We start from the raw sequence: 14,836 nt of genomic DNA, 5'->3' as shown, positions 1-14,836 counted from the left end.
CCCAGACTGGCCATGAGGACCTAAGAAACATGAACAGACCAATCATTGCTAATGAGATTAAATCAGTGATGAGAAATCTCCCCCAAAACAGAAAAGCTCAGGACTTGGTGGCTTCTCTGCTGAATTCTCCCCAACTTTTAGAGAAAAACTAACTCCATTTTTTCCCAAACTCTTCCAAAAAATTTGAAGGGAGGGAACCCTTCCAAACTCATTCTATATGACCAAATATTATCCAGGTATAAAAATTAGGTAGGAACACATAACAACTAAACTAAAATCCTTGATGAACAGAGATGAAAAATTCTGAATAAAATGCTATCAAATAAAATCCTAAAGTACATCTAAGATGACTCACTATGACCCAGTGGGAATTATCCGGGAATGCAAGATGATTCTCAAATGCAAATGAATAAACATAGCACAGCCAGCAAGAGAGTGCAGAATTAAAAACATATGATCATCTGAATGGATGCAAAAAAGCACTTGAAAAAAATACAGCACCCGTTCATGATTTCAGAAAACCCTGCACAATGTAGATACAGGAGGCTTGCCTGTCAACGTAATAAAGGCTACATATCACAAACCCACACCCAACATCACACTGAGTGATGGAGAAAATTTGTGTTTCCTCCAAGATCTAGAACAAGACAAGGACGTCCACTCTCACAGCTCTGATTCAATCTACTAATGGAAGTTCAACCAGAGAAATCAGGCAAGAAACAGAAATGAAAAACAGACTAAACAGGAAGGGAGGAGGAAGGCGAACTATCCCAGTTTGCAGATGATATGATTCTATATACAAAAAACTACAGTAGAGACTCCACCAAAAACTATTAGAAACAGAAACAAATTCAGTAAAGTTGCAGAACACAAAGCCAACATACAAAGCCAATAACACTTTTATAACCCAACAACCAGCTTGCTGAGAGAGAAATTTTGAAACCAATCCCATTCATAATAGCTGCAAAAGAAATCCTAGCAACCATCTTAACCAAGATGTGAAAGACTTTTACAGTGGAAGTTATCAAATATTGACAAAAGAATTTGAAGAAGACCCACACAAAAAATGGAAAGATCTCCATGTTCATAGACTGGAAGAGTCAGGTTACTATTTGTATATTTTTTTATTTACTTAAAGTGAACAAATTGCATGTATTTCAAATACACAGATTTAGGAACACAGTGATGCTCCCCCCACCCTCCCTCCTCACTCCTTTCATATTCTTATTCTTTCTTTTAATTTTTGTAATGACATAATTTCAGCATATTTTATAATCATAAGCTTAACCCTCCACTAAATAAAGAATTCAACAAATACTAAGAAGAAATAAAGCAAAAACAAAAACAAAAACACTGTTCAACAGTGGAGACAAAAGATGTAAACAATAATCAGTTCTCAAAATGTCAATTTTGCTCATAAATATTACAGTTCTTTTACTCTATTAGTTGGCACAGATCAGGGAAAACTTATGATAATTGCCTTTTGGGGACTGGATTATTTCACTAAATATAATGGTTTCCAGTTGTATCCATTTGGTGCAAAAGATAGGATTTCAGTCATTTTTATAGAGTGTATGTATACAACATTTGCTTTATACAGTCAACAGCTGATGGACATCTGGGTAGATTCCGTATCTTAACTATTGTGAATTGAGCTGCTGTGAACAGGGCGTACAGATAACTCTTTTGTATGTTGATTTCATTTCTCTTCAGTAAATTCCAGAAGTGGGATTGCTGGGTCATATGGTAGATCTATTTTCATATTTCTGAGGAAAACCTCCATACTGTTTCCCAAAGAGTTTGTATTAGTTGACATTCCAGCCAGCACTGTATTAGGGTACCTTTTCCCCAACATCTTCAGGAGAAATTGTTATTTTTTTATTTTTGCAATGCTGATCATTCTAATAGGAGTGAGATGAAACCTCACTGTGGTTTTTCGTGGCATTTCATTGGTGGCTAGTCTTCTTCATCATTTTTTCGTGTGTATTTTAGTCATTCGAATTTCATCTTTTGAAAGTGTCTGTTCATGTCCTTTGCCCATTTTTAACTGGATGGTTTTTGCTTCCGTTATTTTTGTTGTTGCTGAGTTTCTTGAGCTCTCTACAGGTTCTGGATATTAATCCTGTATCAGTTGCACAATTTGAAATATTTTTCCCATCCTGTTGGTTGCCTCTTCATTTTGCCGCATGCTGCCTTTGCAATGCAGAATCTTCTTGGCTTGATGTAATCACATTTTTCTATTTTTATTGTGATTGCCTGTGCTTCTGAGGTCTTTTCCAAGAAGTCTTTGCCTATGCCAATGTGTGGCAGAGTTTCTCCAATGTTTTCCTCTAGTAATTTGATGGTATCTGGTCGTATATTTAGGTCCATGTTGAGTTGATTTTTGTACAAGATTTAAGGTAAGGGTCTTGTTTCATACTTCGTCCCATGGAGATCCAATTTTCCCAGCACCATTTGTTGAAGAGACTTTCCTTTCTCCAGGAATTGATTGCAAGTCATTTCTCAAGATGAGCTGGTTGTAGAGGTGTGGATTAATTTCTGGGGCTTCTATTCTGCTCCATTGGCCTACATGTATATGTTTGTGTCAGTACCATGTTATTCTGCTTATAACTGCCCTGTAGTATTCTTGAAATCTGGTATTGTGATGTCTCTCTGGGTTTTTTGTTGTTTAAGATTGCTTTAGCTATTTGGGGTCTCTTGTGTTTCCATATTGCTTTAGGTAGTATGGACATTTTGATGATATTCATTCTTTGAATCCGTGAACATAGGAGATTTTTCCATTTTTGTATCTTCTTACATTTCTTTATTTAATGTTTTGTAATTTTCATTATAGAGATCTTTCATGTTCTGGTTAAATTTATTCCAAGGTATTTAATTTTTTGTAGATACTGTGATGGGACTGAACTTACAAGTTCTTTCTCAGCCACGGCATTGTCTGCATGTACAAAGGGTACTGATCTTTCTGTGTGGATTTTATATCCTGCGATTCTACCAAACTCTCTCATGAGCTCCATAGTGTCTTGGTGGAGTCTTTCGTTTCCCCTATATACAATCATGCTGTCTGCAAATAGGGATAATTTGACTTTCTCCTTTCCAATTTGTATCTCTTTGGTTTCTTTTTCTTGCCTAATGGCCTAACACTTCTGGAACTATACTGAATATCAGTGATGAAAGGGGCATCCTTGCCTGGTTCCAGATCTTAGTGGAAATTCTTGTAACATTCCCCATTCAATATGATGCTGGCTGTGGGCTTATCAAATATTTCCTTGATTGTGTTCAGGAATGTTCCTTTGATACCCAATTTGCTTAAGGTTTTTATCATGAAAGGATGTTGTATTTTATCAAATGTTTTCTCTGCAACTATTGACATAATCATACAATTTTTCTTCGGTTTGTTAATGTGACGCATCACATTTATTGATTTGCCTATGTTGAAATATCCCTGGGGCCAGCACTTTGGCATAGCGGGTGAAGCCACCACCTGCAGTGCCGGCATCCCATGTGGGTGTCGGTTCAAGTCCCAGCTGCTCCACTTCCAATCCAGCTCTCTGCTATGGCCTGGAAAAGCAGTAGAAGATGGTCCAAGTCCTTGGGCCTCTGCACCCATGTGGAAGACCTGGAGGAAGCTCCTGGCTCCTGGCTTCGTATTGGCATAGATCTGGCCATTGTGGTCATTTGGGAAGTGAACCAGCAGATGGAAGACACACTCTCTCTCTCTCTCTCTCCCTCTCTCTCTCTCTCTCCAACTCTCCTTTCTCTGTGTAACTCTGACTTTCAAATAAAAAATAAATAAATCTTTAAAAAAAAGAAGAAGAAATATCCCTGCATGCCAAAGATAAATCCAGCTTAGTCTGAGTGAATGATCTCTCTGATGTGTTGTTGGATTTGATTGGCTAGTATTTTGTTGAGGATTTTTGCACCTATGTTCATCAGGGATATTGGTCTACAGTTGTCTACATTTCTTCTGCCTTCCTCGGGTCTTGGAATTAAGGTGATGCTGGCATCACAGTAGTTTGAGAGGGTTCCCTCATTTTCAATTGTTCTGAATACTTTGAGAAGAATTAGAATCAGTTCCTCTTTAAAAACATGATAGAATTTAACAGTGAAGCCATCCGGTCCTGGGCTATTCTCGGTTGGGAGGGTCTCTATTACTGATTTAATCTCCTTCTTGGTTATTGGTCTGTTTAAGTTTTCAGTGTCTTTGTGTCTCAACTGTGTGACTGTATGTGTCCGGGAATCTATCCATTTCTTCTAGATTTTCTAAGTTGTTGGCATATAGCTGTTCATAGTAATAATTATGATTTGTTTTTATTTCCATGGTGTCTGTTGTTGCATCTCCTTTTTTATCCCTGATTTTATTGATTGAGTCAGTGGTGTATCAATTTTGTTTAATTTTTCAAAAAAGCAGCTCTTTGTTTCATTGATTTTTGGTGTTTTTTTGCTTCATTTTTGTTTATTTCTTCTCTTTAATTTTAATTATTTCTTTCTACTCTTGTTTTTCTAGGTCCTTGAGTTGCATCAATAGCTCCTTTATTTGAAGCCTTTCCAATTTCTTGATGTAGGCACCAATTGCTATAAACTTCCCTCATAACCCAAAAGTTTTTATATGTTGTGTTGTCATCTGCATTCACTTTTAGAATGTTCTGATTTCTTCCATGACACACTATTCATTCAGGAGCATGGTCTGTCTTGATTGTTTGCATATTTTCTAGAGATTTGTAAGTTGTTAAATTCCAGCCTCATTCCATTGTGGTCAGAAAAGATACAAGGCACAATTTCAATTTTTTTATTTGCTGAGACTTGCTTTATGGTCTGGGATATGGTCTGTCCTAGATAAAGTTCCACGTTCAGCTGGAGAATTTGTAAATTCAACTGTGGGATGTGGATATCAGTTAGTCCGTTGGCGCCACAGTGTAGATTAGCTCTGCTGTTTCTTTGTTGGTTTCCTGTCTATTGATCTGTCCAATGATGAAGGAGGGGTGTTGAAGTCCTTCAGTGCTATTGTGTTAGTGTCTATGTCTCCTTTTAGATCCATTAACATTTGTTTTAAATAGCCAAGAGCCCTGGCATTGGGTACATATACATTTATTATAGTCACATCTTCCAGTGAATTAATCCCTTAATCTTTACATAACATTCTTCTTTATCTCTTTCAACAGTCTATTTGATATTAGGATGGCCACAGCTGCTCGTTTTTACTTTCTGTTGGAGCAGAATCGATTTTTCCACTCTTTCTCTTTCAGTCTGTGGGCATCTTTGTTGGTGAAGCGTGTTTCTTGCAGTCAGCAAATAGATGGGTCTTGTGTTGTAATCCATTCAGCCAGTCTGTGTCTCTTAATTGGAGAATTTGGGCCATTTACATTCAATGTTATTATTGATAAGTAACAATTTGATCCTACCATTTTTCCATAAATAATCCTACTGTTTGCTTTGAATTTCCTTTATACTTTTACTAGGAGATATTCTGCCTTTGCAGTCTTTCATGATCATGACTATCATTCTCTATTTCTGTGTGTAGCACATCCTTGAGAATAATTTGTAAGGCTGGATGAGTGGTGACAAATTCTTTCATTTCTGTTTGTTTTGGAATGTCTTTATTGCACCTTCATTTATAAACGAGAGCCTTATGGGATACAGTCTTCTGGGATAACAGTTTCTTTCCTTTAGAATTTGAACTATGGCTCTCCATTCTCTCCTAGCCTGCAGCGCTGGCCCCCAGAATTAGTATAATTAAAATGTCCATCCTGGGGCCAGCACATAGTGGGTAAAGCCGTTGCCTGCAGTGCTGGCATTCCATATGGGTGCTGGTTCTAGTCCTGACTGCTCCACTTCAAATCCAGCTCTCTGCTATGGCCTTGGAAAACAGTAGAAGATGGTCCAAATCCTTGGGCCCCTGCACCCATGTGACAGACCCAAAAAGAAGCTCCTGGCTTCAGATCAGCTTAGCTCCAGCCCTTATGGCCAATGGTGGAGTGAACCATCGGATGGAAGACCTCTGTGTGTGTGTGTGTGTGTGTAACTCTGACTTTCAAATAAATAAATAAACCTTTAAAAAAATCCATTCTACCCACAGAAATTTACAAATTCAATCTAATCCCCATCAAAGTACCAATGGCATTCTTCCCAAACCTAGAAAACACATCTGAGCATTCATGTGGAATCAAAAAAGATGGTTAAAAGGCAAAAAAAAAATTTTTTTTGAACATAAAAAACAAAATTCAGGCATCCTGTTACCTGATTTCAAAACACGCTACAGAGTTACAGAAACCAAACAGCATGGCACTGGCATAAAACTTGACTACAGATGTTGGAATCAGAATAGAGTTTCCAGAAACAAGTCCCGGCATCGACAGTCACTTGCTACTTGACAAAGACATAAAAACCTCCATCAGAGAAAGGACAGGCTCTTGGTCGAATGGCGAAGGAAAGACTGGAATCCTCAAGTGACTGAACTTGATTCTGCGCACACATCTGTCTCTCATACAAAAACCAGTTCACAATGGGTCAGCTACCCAAGCATAAGACCTGAAATTCTAAACTTCCAGGGCAAAACAAGATAGATACTTCAAGCCATCAGATAACCAATGATATTTCGGATAAGACCACAAAAACAGAAATCGACAAATGGGATTGTATCTAACTAAGAAGCTTTGGTACAGCAAAGAAACAATGAAGGGTGGACAGAATGGGAGAGAACGTTTGCAACTCTTCGTCTGACGAAGCGTTAACCTGCTGAATGCATAAGAAACTGGGGAGAGGGGAACTCCTGAGTACAGGCCAGCCACAAACCACATACACTCAACACTGTCACAAATTCCTTTATAAAGCACCTGAGAATTAAGTCAGAGTCGCTGTGGAGGATTAACCCACCGCGCTACAGCGCAGAATTAGCATTAAAATATCCCTCCTGGGGCCAGCGCTGGGGCCTGGAAAACTGTTGAGAGGGGAATTTAGACTTCAGCCGCCTTGCTGTTTTGTCATCATATTCAGAGATATTCCAGGATGCTATCTGCCACAAGTTCTCCTCCCAATAACAGAACCACCTGGAATCTGCCAAGGGTTCTAGTTCAAGGTCTTCAGCAAAGATGACTTCAGCCACTGGTCCAGAAAGCTGCGTGGCCATGGAGATCCGTGTGGTCACCTCTGTCCAGTCTGTGCATGGCCGCAGCGCCGCAGCCCCAGGGTCCTTGGCTGGGAGCAGGAGAGGAGCAGGCGAGGGCACAAATCCGAGAAAGCGGGTTCTCGGGAGATCCAGCCAGGAGCACTAAGGAGGCCTGAGCGTCCAGGAGAAACTCCGTCACGCACACCAGGCACGCTCTGTTGCAGAACAAAACCGAGCAAACTGGCCCGAACCCTGCTTTCCACATCACCCTGAGAAAATCATTGAACCTGCTTGAGACTGTTTCTGCCTCTGTTGGGGGGGGGGGGGCATTGTCGCAGCTCGTCCCTCACTGCCTTGAGGCTCAGCGGCACCTGCACCCGAGGATTCCGCCCCGTCACAGGCCCAGCCTCCAGGACAGGGGTCCCTGCCCCTGCACCGGCAACTGCTCTGTTTCTAATGAAGAGTCCGGGGAAGGCAAAGGCCAGCTCCAGGGTGGTGCTGTTTAAGATCCTGCCCCGCTCCTGCTCTCAGGCGCAGAGACCCTTCCAAAGACACCCCTACTTCTGCTGCTCTCATTTCTGCTTCTACGTCTTCCCTCCCTTCAACCTGGCTTCCACCCGTGTTATGCCACTGGCTCTGTTCTTGCCACCATCACGCGCGACTTTCTTTGGTTACGTTTCTGTCCATATCTGTCGAGAGAGACCCTCGCAGGTGACTCCCGCAGGGACCACCTTCCTCCTAGGCTCCTGCCAGGGCACTCCCGCTGGGTCCCCTTCTGTCTGGGTGCTGCCTCCTCCATCCTCTCCCTGGGTTTCTCCTCCCCTCCCTGTCCCTTTCCAGCCCACAACTCCCTCCACACTGCAACCCTGACTATCCAGCTGCCAGCCCAGCCAGCTCAACCCCAGCGCATCCCCAAGGAAACTGAAACGTGCCCCCCGCACCAGCCTCCCTTACTCCGTCCCACCATTCACCCAGGGGCTCAGACGGAAACCAGACATGGTGTGCAAGCTCTCCTTCTCTGAACGGTCACACCAAACTCCAGGCAAACCCAGCCACTCGACTTGCACACAACCTGCCAAGATCCACCCTGAGCTGCCTGCCGCTGCTCCAACGTGGTCTTCCACGGAGACAAACAGCGGCACCCAGCAACATTCTGCACACGCAAGTGTCCCTCAGCCTCACCCATCTCCTTTCCGCTTAGGGAGACCGTCCGTGGTTTCCTAAACTCTTCGTCACTTCGACCCCGCACGTCCCCCGGGCCCTTCCGTCTCTCTCCAACCTCATCGCGACTCAGTCCGTCTCTCTCCCACCCACCCGCAAGGCATTCCGCCACGTCCTAGGCCGTGCTTAACTGGAGGGCCCTTTGCGAGTGCTGGCTGCCCTGCCTGGAATCTTCCATCTAGACTGCTCGTCTTCGTAGCCCTCCGTGGGCTCTGTGTCTCAACAAAACTCCATAGGAAGGCTTTCCGTCCCCTTCTCAGCACCAGTGTGGGAACCCTCGGCCCTACAGCAGGCTCTTTGGGCTGAGCGCACACTGTCTTATTTAACAGTGTGCGAGCACCTGGCACAACGCCTGCTAAATAGTAGCACTTAATAAGTAGAATAATTGCTAATAAACCCTCCACTGCATACTTCATGTATGGAAAATTAAACGGTATGGTTAGGCAAATGCAATTAAACAGCGAGATTGGAAAATGCTCTGCAACTGCAAAGTAACTAAACTCCATCAGTCTTTTACCTGCTGAGCATATAGGAAGGGCCTGAAATTCACAGAAAGCGATGACTATGAAAAAAATGCATGGGTTTAAAAGTTATTTGCCCCAAAGTAAACTCATACTAGCTTGTTGTAACACGTCCGGGCAGGATCTAATCCAAGACACTCGGGAGGAGGAAGCATTGGTCTGTAAGAAGCCCCCAGAGTCAGAGAACGTGAGTGTGGCGAGACCTGGAGAAAAGCAAGCACCAGGTTTCCCGTGCAGCGTGGGCGGGAGGACGCCGACACCTCCAGGGCTCTACAGAGGCTGTGGGGACGGCGCAGGCGCAGACGCCGCCCTTTCAGGGAGGGGTGAGACGATGCTGGAGGTGGAGTTGAAGACGAAGCCTGCCACGGGAGACCACCCCTTCAGCTTGACCTTGCCCAGCGGGTTAGGGCAGCACCACAGACCTCCGGGTGCGTGTGGATGGCTGTCTGCTCCAGGAGTGCCAAACCCACACACCCGAGCCGGGCCCACACGAGCCAGGCTTCCCACGGGAGTTTTCAGGAGGGGGTCGGGATCCCGAAGCTTTGTCTGTGGAACGGTGACAGGAGACGAAACGCGGCTTTGCCAGGATGCTCCTGAAGACAAAGCAGTCGGAGCCGCCCAGAGGGGAGAGTGGACCAGCGCAGCGGAAAGTGGACCGGTTGGGAGCCAAGGTCATGGCCACGGTTTCTGTGGATGCAAGGCCAGAGAACAGCATCAGGAGCGTTGGAGGGAAGTCAGCCCAGGCTGAGGAACACAGGGAGCACCAACAGGGAGTCCACGCTCCTGCCCACGCCTCTCAGCAAAAACAAAGTGGGGGGGGGGCGGCACTTGGAAGAATTCTAACCCACCAGTGCACCAGTGCACAAAAGGCGCAGTGAGGGGTTAGGGTCCGGACTCTCAGCCCTCCAGAGGCGGTGAACGGCCGGCATCGTGTCTTCTGCGGGGGGCTCACGCTGGAAAGCAATCGTTATCTTTCCGTCTCAGTTCTCCGTGCACATGCTGGAGCCCTCTGGTGTGCTGGTGAGTGTTCACACACAAGCTGTTCCCGGATAGCACAGCACGTGGAGGCGCAGAGGCTTGGCCCAGCAGTTCATACGGCCCCTGGACACACGCACCCCACGTGCAGGGCCTGGGTTTGCAGCCCAGCCTTGCTCCCAACGCACCCTGGGAGGCAGCAGGCGATGGCTGGAGTGCTGGGCCCCTGCCACCCACGTGGGAGACTCAGACGGTGCTCCCGCCTCCTGGCTTTGGCCTGGGCGAGGGAACCAGCAGACGGAAGAAATCTCTCTGTTCTGTCTCTGTCTCCGTGTGTGTGCGTGTCTCTCTGCCTCCCAAATAAATGAAAACAGTGATTTTTCCAAGTAGGAATTGCAAGGCGGGCACTGCAGTGCCACAGGCAAAGCCACTGCTTAGCACACCCGTACTGGAGGCTGGCTCAACGCCCACCTCCTCTCCTGACCCAGTTTCCTGCGACGGAGCACCCCGGGAGGCAGAAGTACTGGGCCACTGCCCATCCCGGGGAGACCAAGGAGGGGTTCCTGGTTCCCGGCTTCAGCCTGGTCCATCCTCAGCTGTTGCCGGCATTTCGGAAATGAACCAGCGGAAGTATGATTTCTCTCCGTCTCACACCCTGCCTTTAAAATAAATAAAAAGGAAGCTTTTTAAAAAGTAACCAAAATATAAAATAATTTTTGAAAGCCCTGGAGTTTTATTTCTTGCCGTTCTCACGGAATGGGAGCAGCCAACGTGCCCTGTCTTCCTCGGCTTTCGTACGCGACCTCGTTCTGGAAAACAGGTAACGTTACCGAAATGGGAAAACACGGCTTCCCCGTCCCGCTTTGTCACGTGAAACAGTAGGAAAGCCCGGGCGAGTGAACGCTTGTGCGGATCCCCCTTCTGCGGCGAGCGGGGGCGCCCCCTGGCGGCCGCAGCGTGCGTCTGCGCGGCCACGCTGCCACTCCGAGTTGCGAGAATCACCTTAGATAGAGGAAGGAGCCCGCCTCTCCCTGCGCACAGCGACCGCCCCCCGCCGCCGGCAGCATTAAGCGCTAGACCAACAATGTTTTCTTTGCTGAGAGACTCGCCGATCGCCAAATAGTTGCCCAGCAGAGACGAGCAAAGCGACAGACAGATCCCAGCACTGGGGGTGAGTGCCCTAGGGAGAACGGTGGACCTCAGCAGGGGAGATGTGGGAGCCGTGTAGGACGCAGGCCTGGGAGGGCAGCACAGGGCGAGGCAGCCACTGCGACCCCGACCCGCGGCCCGGGAGACCGTTGCAGGGGGCCGGGCACAGAGGAGAGCCCACTCACCAGACGCCAGCATCCCCTGGCTACGGGAGGATCCACGTAATCCCAGATGAGGAGCGCACACCGAGACCTGGAGAACACAGAAGGAGCTCGCGTGGTCTGCGCAGCCCTGAGCACAGGCTGTGGCCAGGTGCGGCCATGCAGAGGAAGTTCTTAGAAGCCCCTGCCCACCCCTGTGCCTAGAGCCCCACAGATTCCACCCAAAAAATGGCTGTGGCCTCATGAACCGAAGGAGACCCACAGCAGGTGGGTCAGCACGGCAGGGGAATCCTGCACCCAGGACCCCAGACCTGGAGCCCATCCCCCAGTCCCACGCCGACATAGACACAGCTCCTGGAGGTGGACCCTGAAGGCCACACTGGGACTGGACACATGTGGCCCCGGCGCTCTGCCAGACCGTGTGGGGACTACACAGGGCATTGAACTGGGGCCACAGCCGGAGCAGCCAACCAGGCTGATGCAGGAAGAGGCCGGCCCCACGAGGGCCACGCTGGCACAGCAGCGGCGGCAGCTGACCCACCGGGGTGCAGACATCCAAACAGGGACGTGCAAGTCCCCGTGGCCCGTCGTGCCCCAAAGCAGCACAGCGTCCAGCAGCAAACTCCAGAGGAAAGGAATCGAAAGAGCGCTGGTGAGGGAGCTCGGTGAGGTAGCAGAGGGTGCACGGGGCAACGCACGGAACCGGGACAGCGAGGCCTGGCTCAGCGGGGGCGCTCGCCGAGGAGGCAGAGATGTTGAAAGAGAGAACTCACAGTCAGATGCAGTGCGGAGCTAAGCCAGCGGCAGACTGGGCTAAGTGGGCAGGAGAGCGGACACGGGAGCTGGAACACAGGTCCTGTGAAGCGTCCCAGTCAGACGCAAAAGAGGCACTAAACAGGCAGGAAGGAGGGCAGTCATAGAGAGCGTATGCAAAGAGAGAGCAGCTCAAAGCGTCCGCAGTCTCGGGGGTCAGACGGACGTGTAGACACGGGAGGCCCACAGACCCCGGCAGCCATGACCGGAAAAGATCCTCACTGCGACGCTGCACCAGTACTCCAAGGAGCAGCACAAAGAGAACCCCAGAACCTCAGGGGAAGGCATCGGGCACACTTACGGGGTCCCCGTTAGACTGGCGGCAGAGTGCTAGGCAGAGGCCTCCAGGCGAGGGCTGCTGAGTCCCGAGTTCTCAGCAAATACACCACACTCAGCAGTGCTGCCTTTCACAAGAGAGAGGGAGAGGAGATTCATGTTTTATTTGACAGGTAGAGCTATAGACAGTGAGAGAGACAGAGAAAAGTCTTCCTTCCATGGGTTCACTCCCCCAATGGCCGCAACGGCCGGTGCTGTGCCGATCTGAAGCCAGGAGCCACGTGCTTCCTCCTGGTCTCCCATGGGGTACAGGGCCCAAGGACCTGAGCCATCCCCCACTGCCCTCCCGGGCCACAGCAGAGAGCTGGACTGGAAGAGGAGCAAACGGGACAAGAACCGGTGCCCATATGGGATGCCGGCACTGCAGGTGGAGGATTAACCAAGTGAGCCATGGCGCCGGCCCCGGGAAATGAAGACTTATGAAGACAAGGGGACACTGAAAGAATTCATCAGCACCAGACCGCCCTTAAAAGATGCTCCCCCCCCCGCACCCACACCTCACCCGCACCCAGCAGCAAAGGGAAGATAATTCCCATTGCTGAGAACAGGTGCAGGTGCAGTGCCCACCAGAAGAGATGGCACACAGGAAGCACGGCTGAGACGCAGGCATCCTCTGTGTTGTGGACCACAGGCCACAAAGGCACCCAGAAGGGAAGGAGGAAACCGCGGGGCACGTGTGTGTGGAGGAGCACTGTTCAGCCACGCACAAGAATGGAATCCTGGCTTCTGCAGCAACACGGATGAAACTGGGGGGCGGACTGAGACACGGAGAGGCAGACGCTGCGTGGTCTCCCTCCCACGTGAGCGCCCACCATCAGAGCAGGTGACAGACTCCACCCAAAGCCCATGGAACCAACGGCGTTCTGCACAGAACTAGAACACACAACCCTGAGATCCACATGGAGGCGCAAAAGACCCCCCAGCTGGCAAAACAGTCTCTAACAGAAAGAGCAAAGCTGCAGACCCCGTAGCGCCTGATTATGAGACCCTCCACAGGGCCACAGTAATGAAAACAGCATGGGACGGGCATAACAGTGGTCCAGGGCTGAAGAAGGGACCCCAGCAATGGGTCTGTGCATCTACAGCCAGGTGATTCTCACCAAAAGTGAGAGAGAGAGACAGGGAGAGAGATAGAGAGACAGAGAGAGAGAGAGAGAGAGAGAGAGAGAGAGAGAGAAATCTTCCAGCTGCCTTTTCACCCCTCAAATGCCCGCAACAGCTGAGACTGGGCCAGGCTGAAGCCAGGAACCCATGCAGGCCCCTGCTGCATGGCAGGGGCCACCACTCACCGTCTCCCAGGCCCGGCAGCAGGAAGGACTCTGACAGGAGCTCTGGGCTGGGTGCAGGCATCTCGGGCAGCAGCTTACTTGCCACACCACAGCGCACCCCTAAGGACAGCAGTTTAAATTAATGGAGCGGGGGAACTGGACACCCACATGCAGAAGACTGAGCCTTGACAGCCACACGCCGCCTTTGCCTCTCACTCTGTGAAGATCAGCTCAAAACAGGCGAGACACCACCTGTGAGACTTGGAATATGAAACTACTGTAAGGAGAGAGAAGGGGCCAGCACTTGGCATAATGGATAAAGCTGCTGCCTGCGGTGCCAGCGTCCCATATGGGCTCTGGTTCTAGTCCCGGCTGCTCCACTTCTGATCCGGCTTTCTGCTATGGCCTGGGAAAGCAGTAAAGATGGCCCAAGTTCTTGGGCCCTTGCACCTGCATGGGAGACCCAGAGGAAGCTCCTGGCTCCTGGCTTCGGATCGGAGCAGCTCCAGCTGTTGCAGCCATCTGAGGAGTGAACCATCGGATGGAAGGCCTCTCTCTCTCTCTCTACCTCTCCTTCTCTCTCTGTGTAACTCTAACTTTCAAATAAGTAAATACATCTATAAAAAAAAAAAAGAAAGAGAAGAGAGGCCCTCCAAGCCACTCTCAGAGACGATGCTTTTCTTGGACAAGACCCCAAAAGCACAGACAACAAAAGCGAAAATAAGACAAATGAGATGCTATCAAACTAAGAGTCTTCTACAGGGCGAAGGAAACCACCAGCAAAGCAACAGACAGCCTATGGCATGGGAGAGAGAATCTGCAAACCATTCACCCCACACAGGGTTAATACTCAGACTACATAAAGAACTCAAAAAGTGCAACAGCAAAAAGAAAGAAAGAAAGAAAGAAAGAAAGAAAGAAAGAAAGAAAGAAAGAAAGAAAGAAAGAAAGAAAGAAAGAAAGAAAGAAAGAAAGAAAGAAATCCAATTTAAAAATTAGCCAATGATATCAATAGGCACTTCTCAAAAGAAGAAGCTGGCCTGGCCAACATATTTATGAAAAAATGCTCAGTACCGCTAACCATCATGGAAACGCAAATAAAAACCACAGTCAGGGTCATCTCACGCCATTAGCGTGGTTATTAGCCAAGACACAAGATAACAAGTGTGGGTGGGGGTGGGAGCCCTGAGACATGATGGCGGTCTGTAAACCAGCGCAGTGGGGAACGGCACAAGGATCCTCACAAAACTAGGACTTGGTCTGCCGTATGGTCCTCCTACGTCATGTCTG

General features: G+C 48.4%; 1 long non-coding RNA gene across 1 annotated transcript; it reads right to left on the bottom strand.

Annotated features, from left to right (window-relative positions):
* Nucleotides 1-10,155: 10,155 nt before the first annotated feature.
* On the bottom strand, nucleotides 10,156-13,411 carry LOC127492929 (uncharacterized). Its single transcript, XR_011388919.1, has 3 exons — nucleotides 12,244-13,411; nucleotides 11,154-12,019; nucleotides 10,156-10,999 (listed from the first exon to the last, which is right to left on the bottom strand). It is a non-coding gene; the product is annotated as an uncharacterized lncRNA (long non-coding RNA).
* Nucleotides 13,412-14,836: the final 1,425 nt, after the last annotated feature.

This window comes from Oryctolagus cuniculus, chromosome 5 (genome assembly GCF_964237555.1).
Source record: "Oryctolagus cuniculus chromosome 5, mOryCun1.1, whole genome shotgun sequence".
NCBI classification, from domain to species: domain Eukaryota; kingdom Metazoa; phylum Chordata; class Mammalia; order Lagomorpha; family Leporidae; genus Oryctolagus; species Oryctolagus cuniculus.
This window is presented reverse-complemented; position numbering and strand designations above follow the sequence as displayed.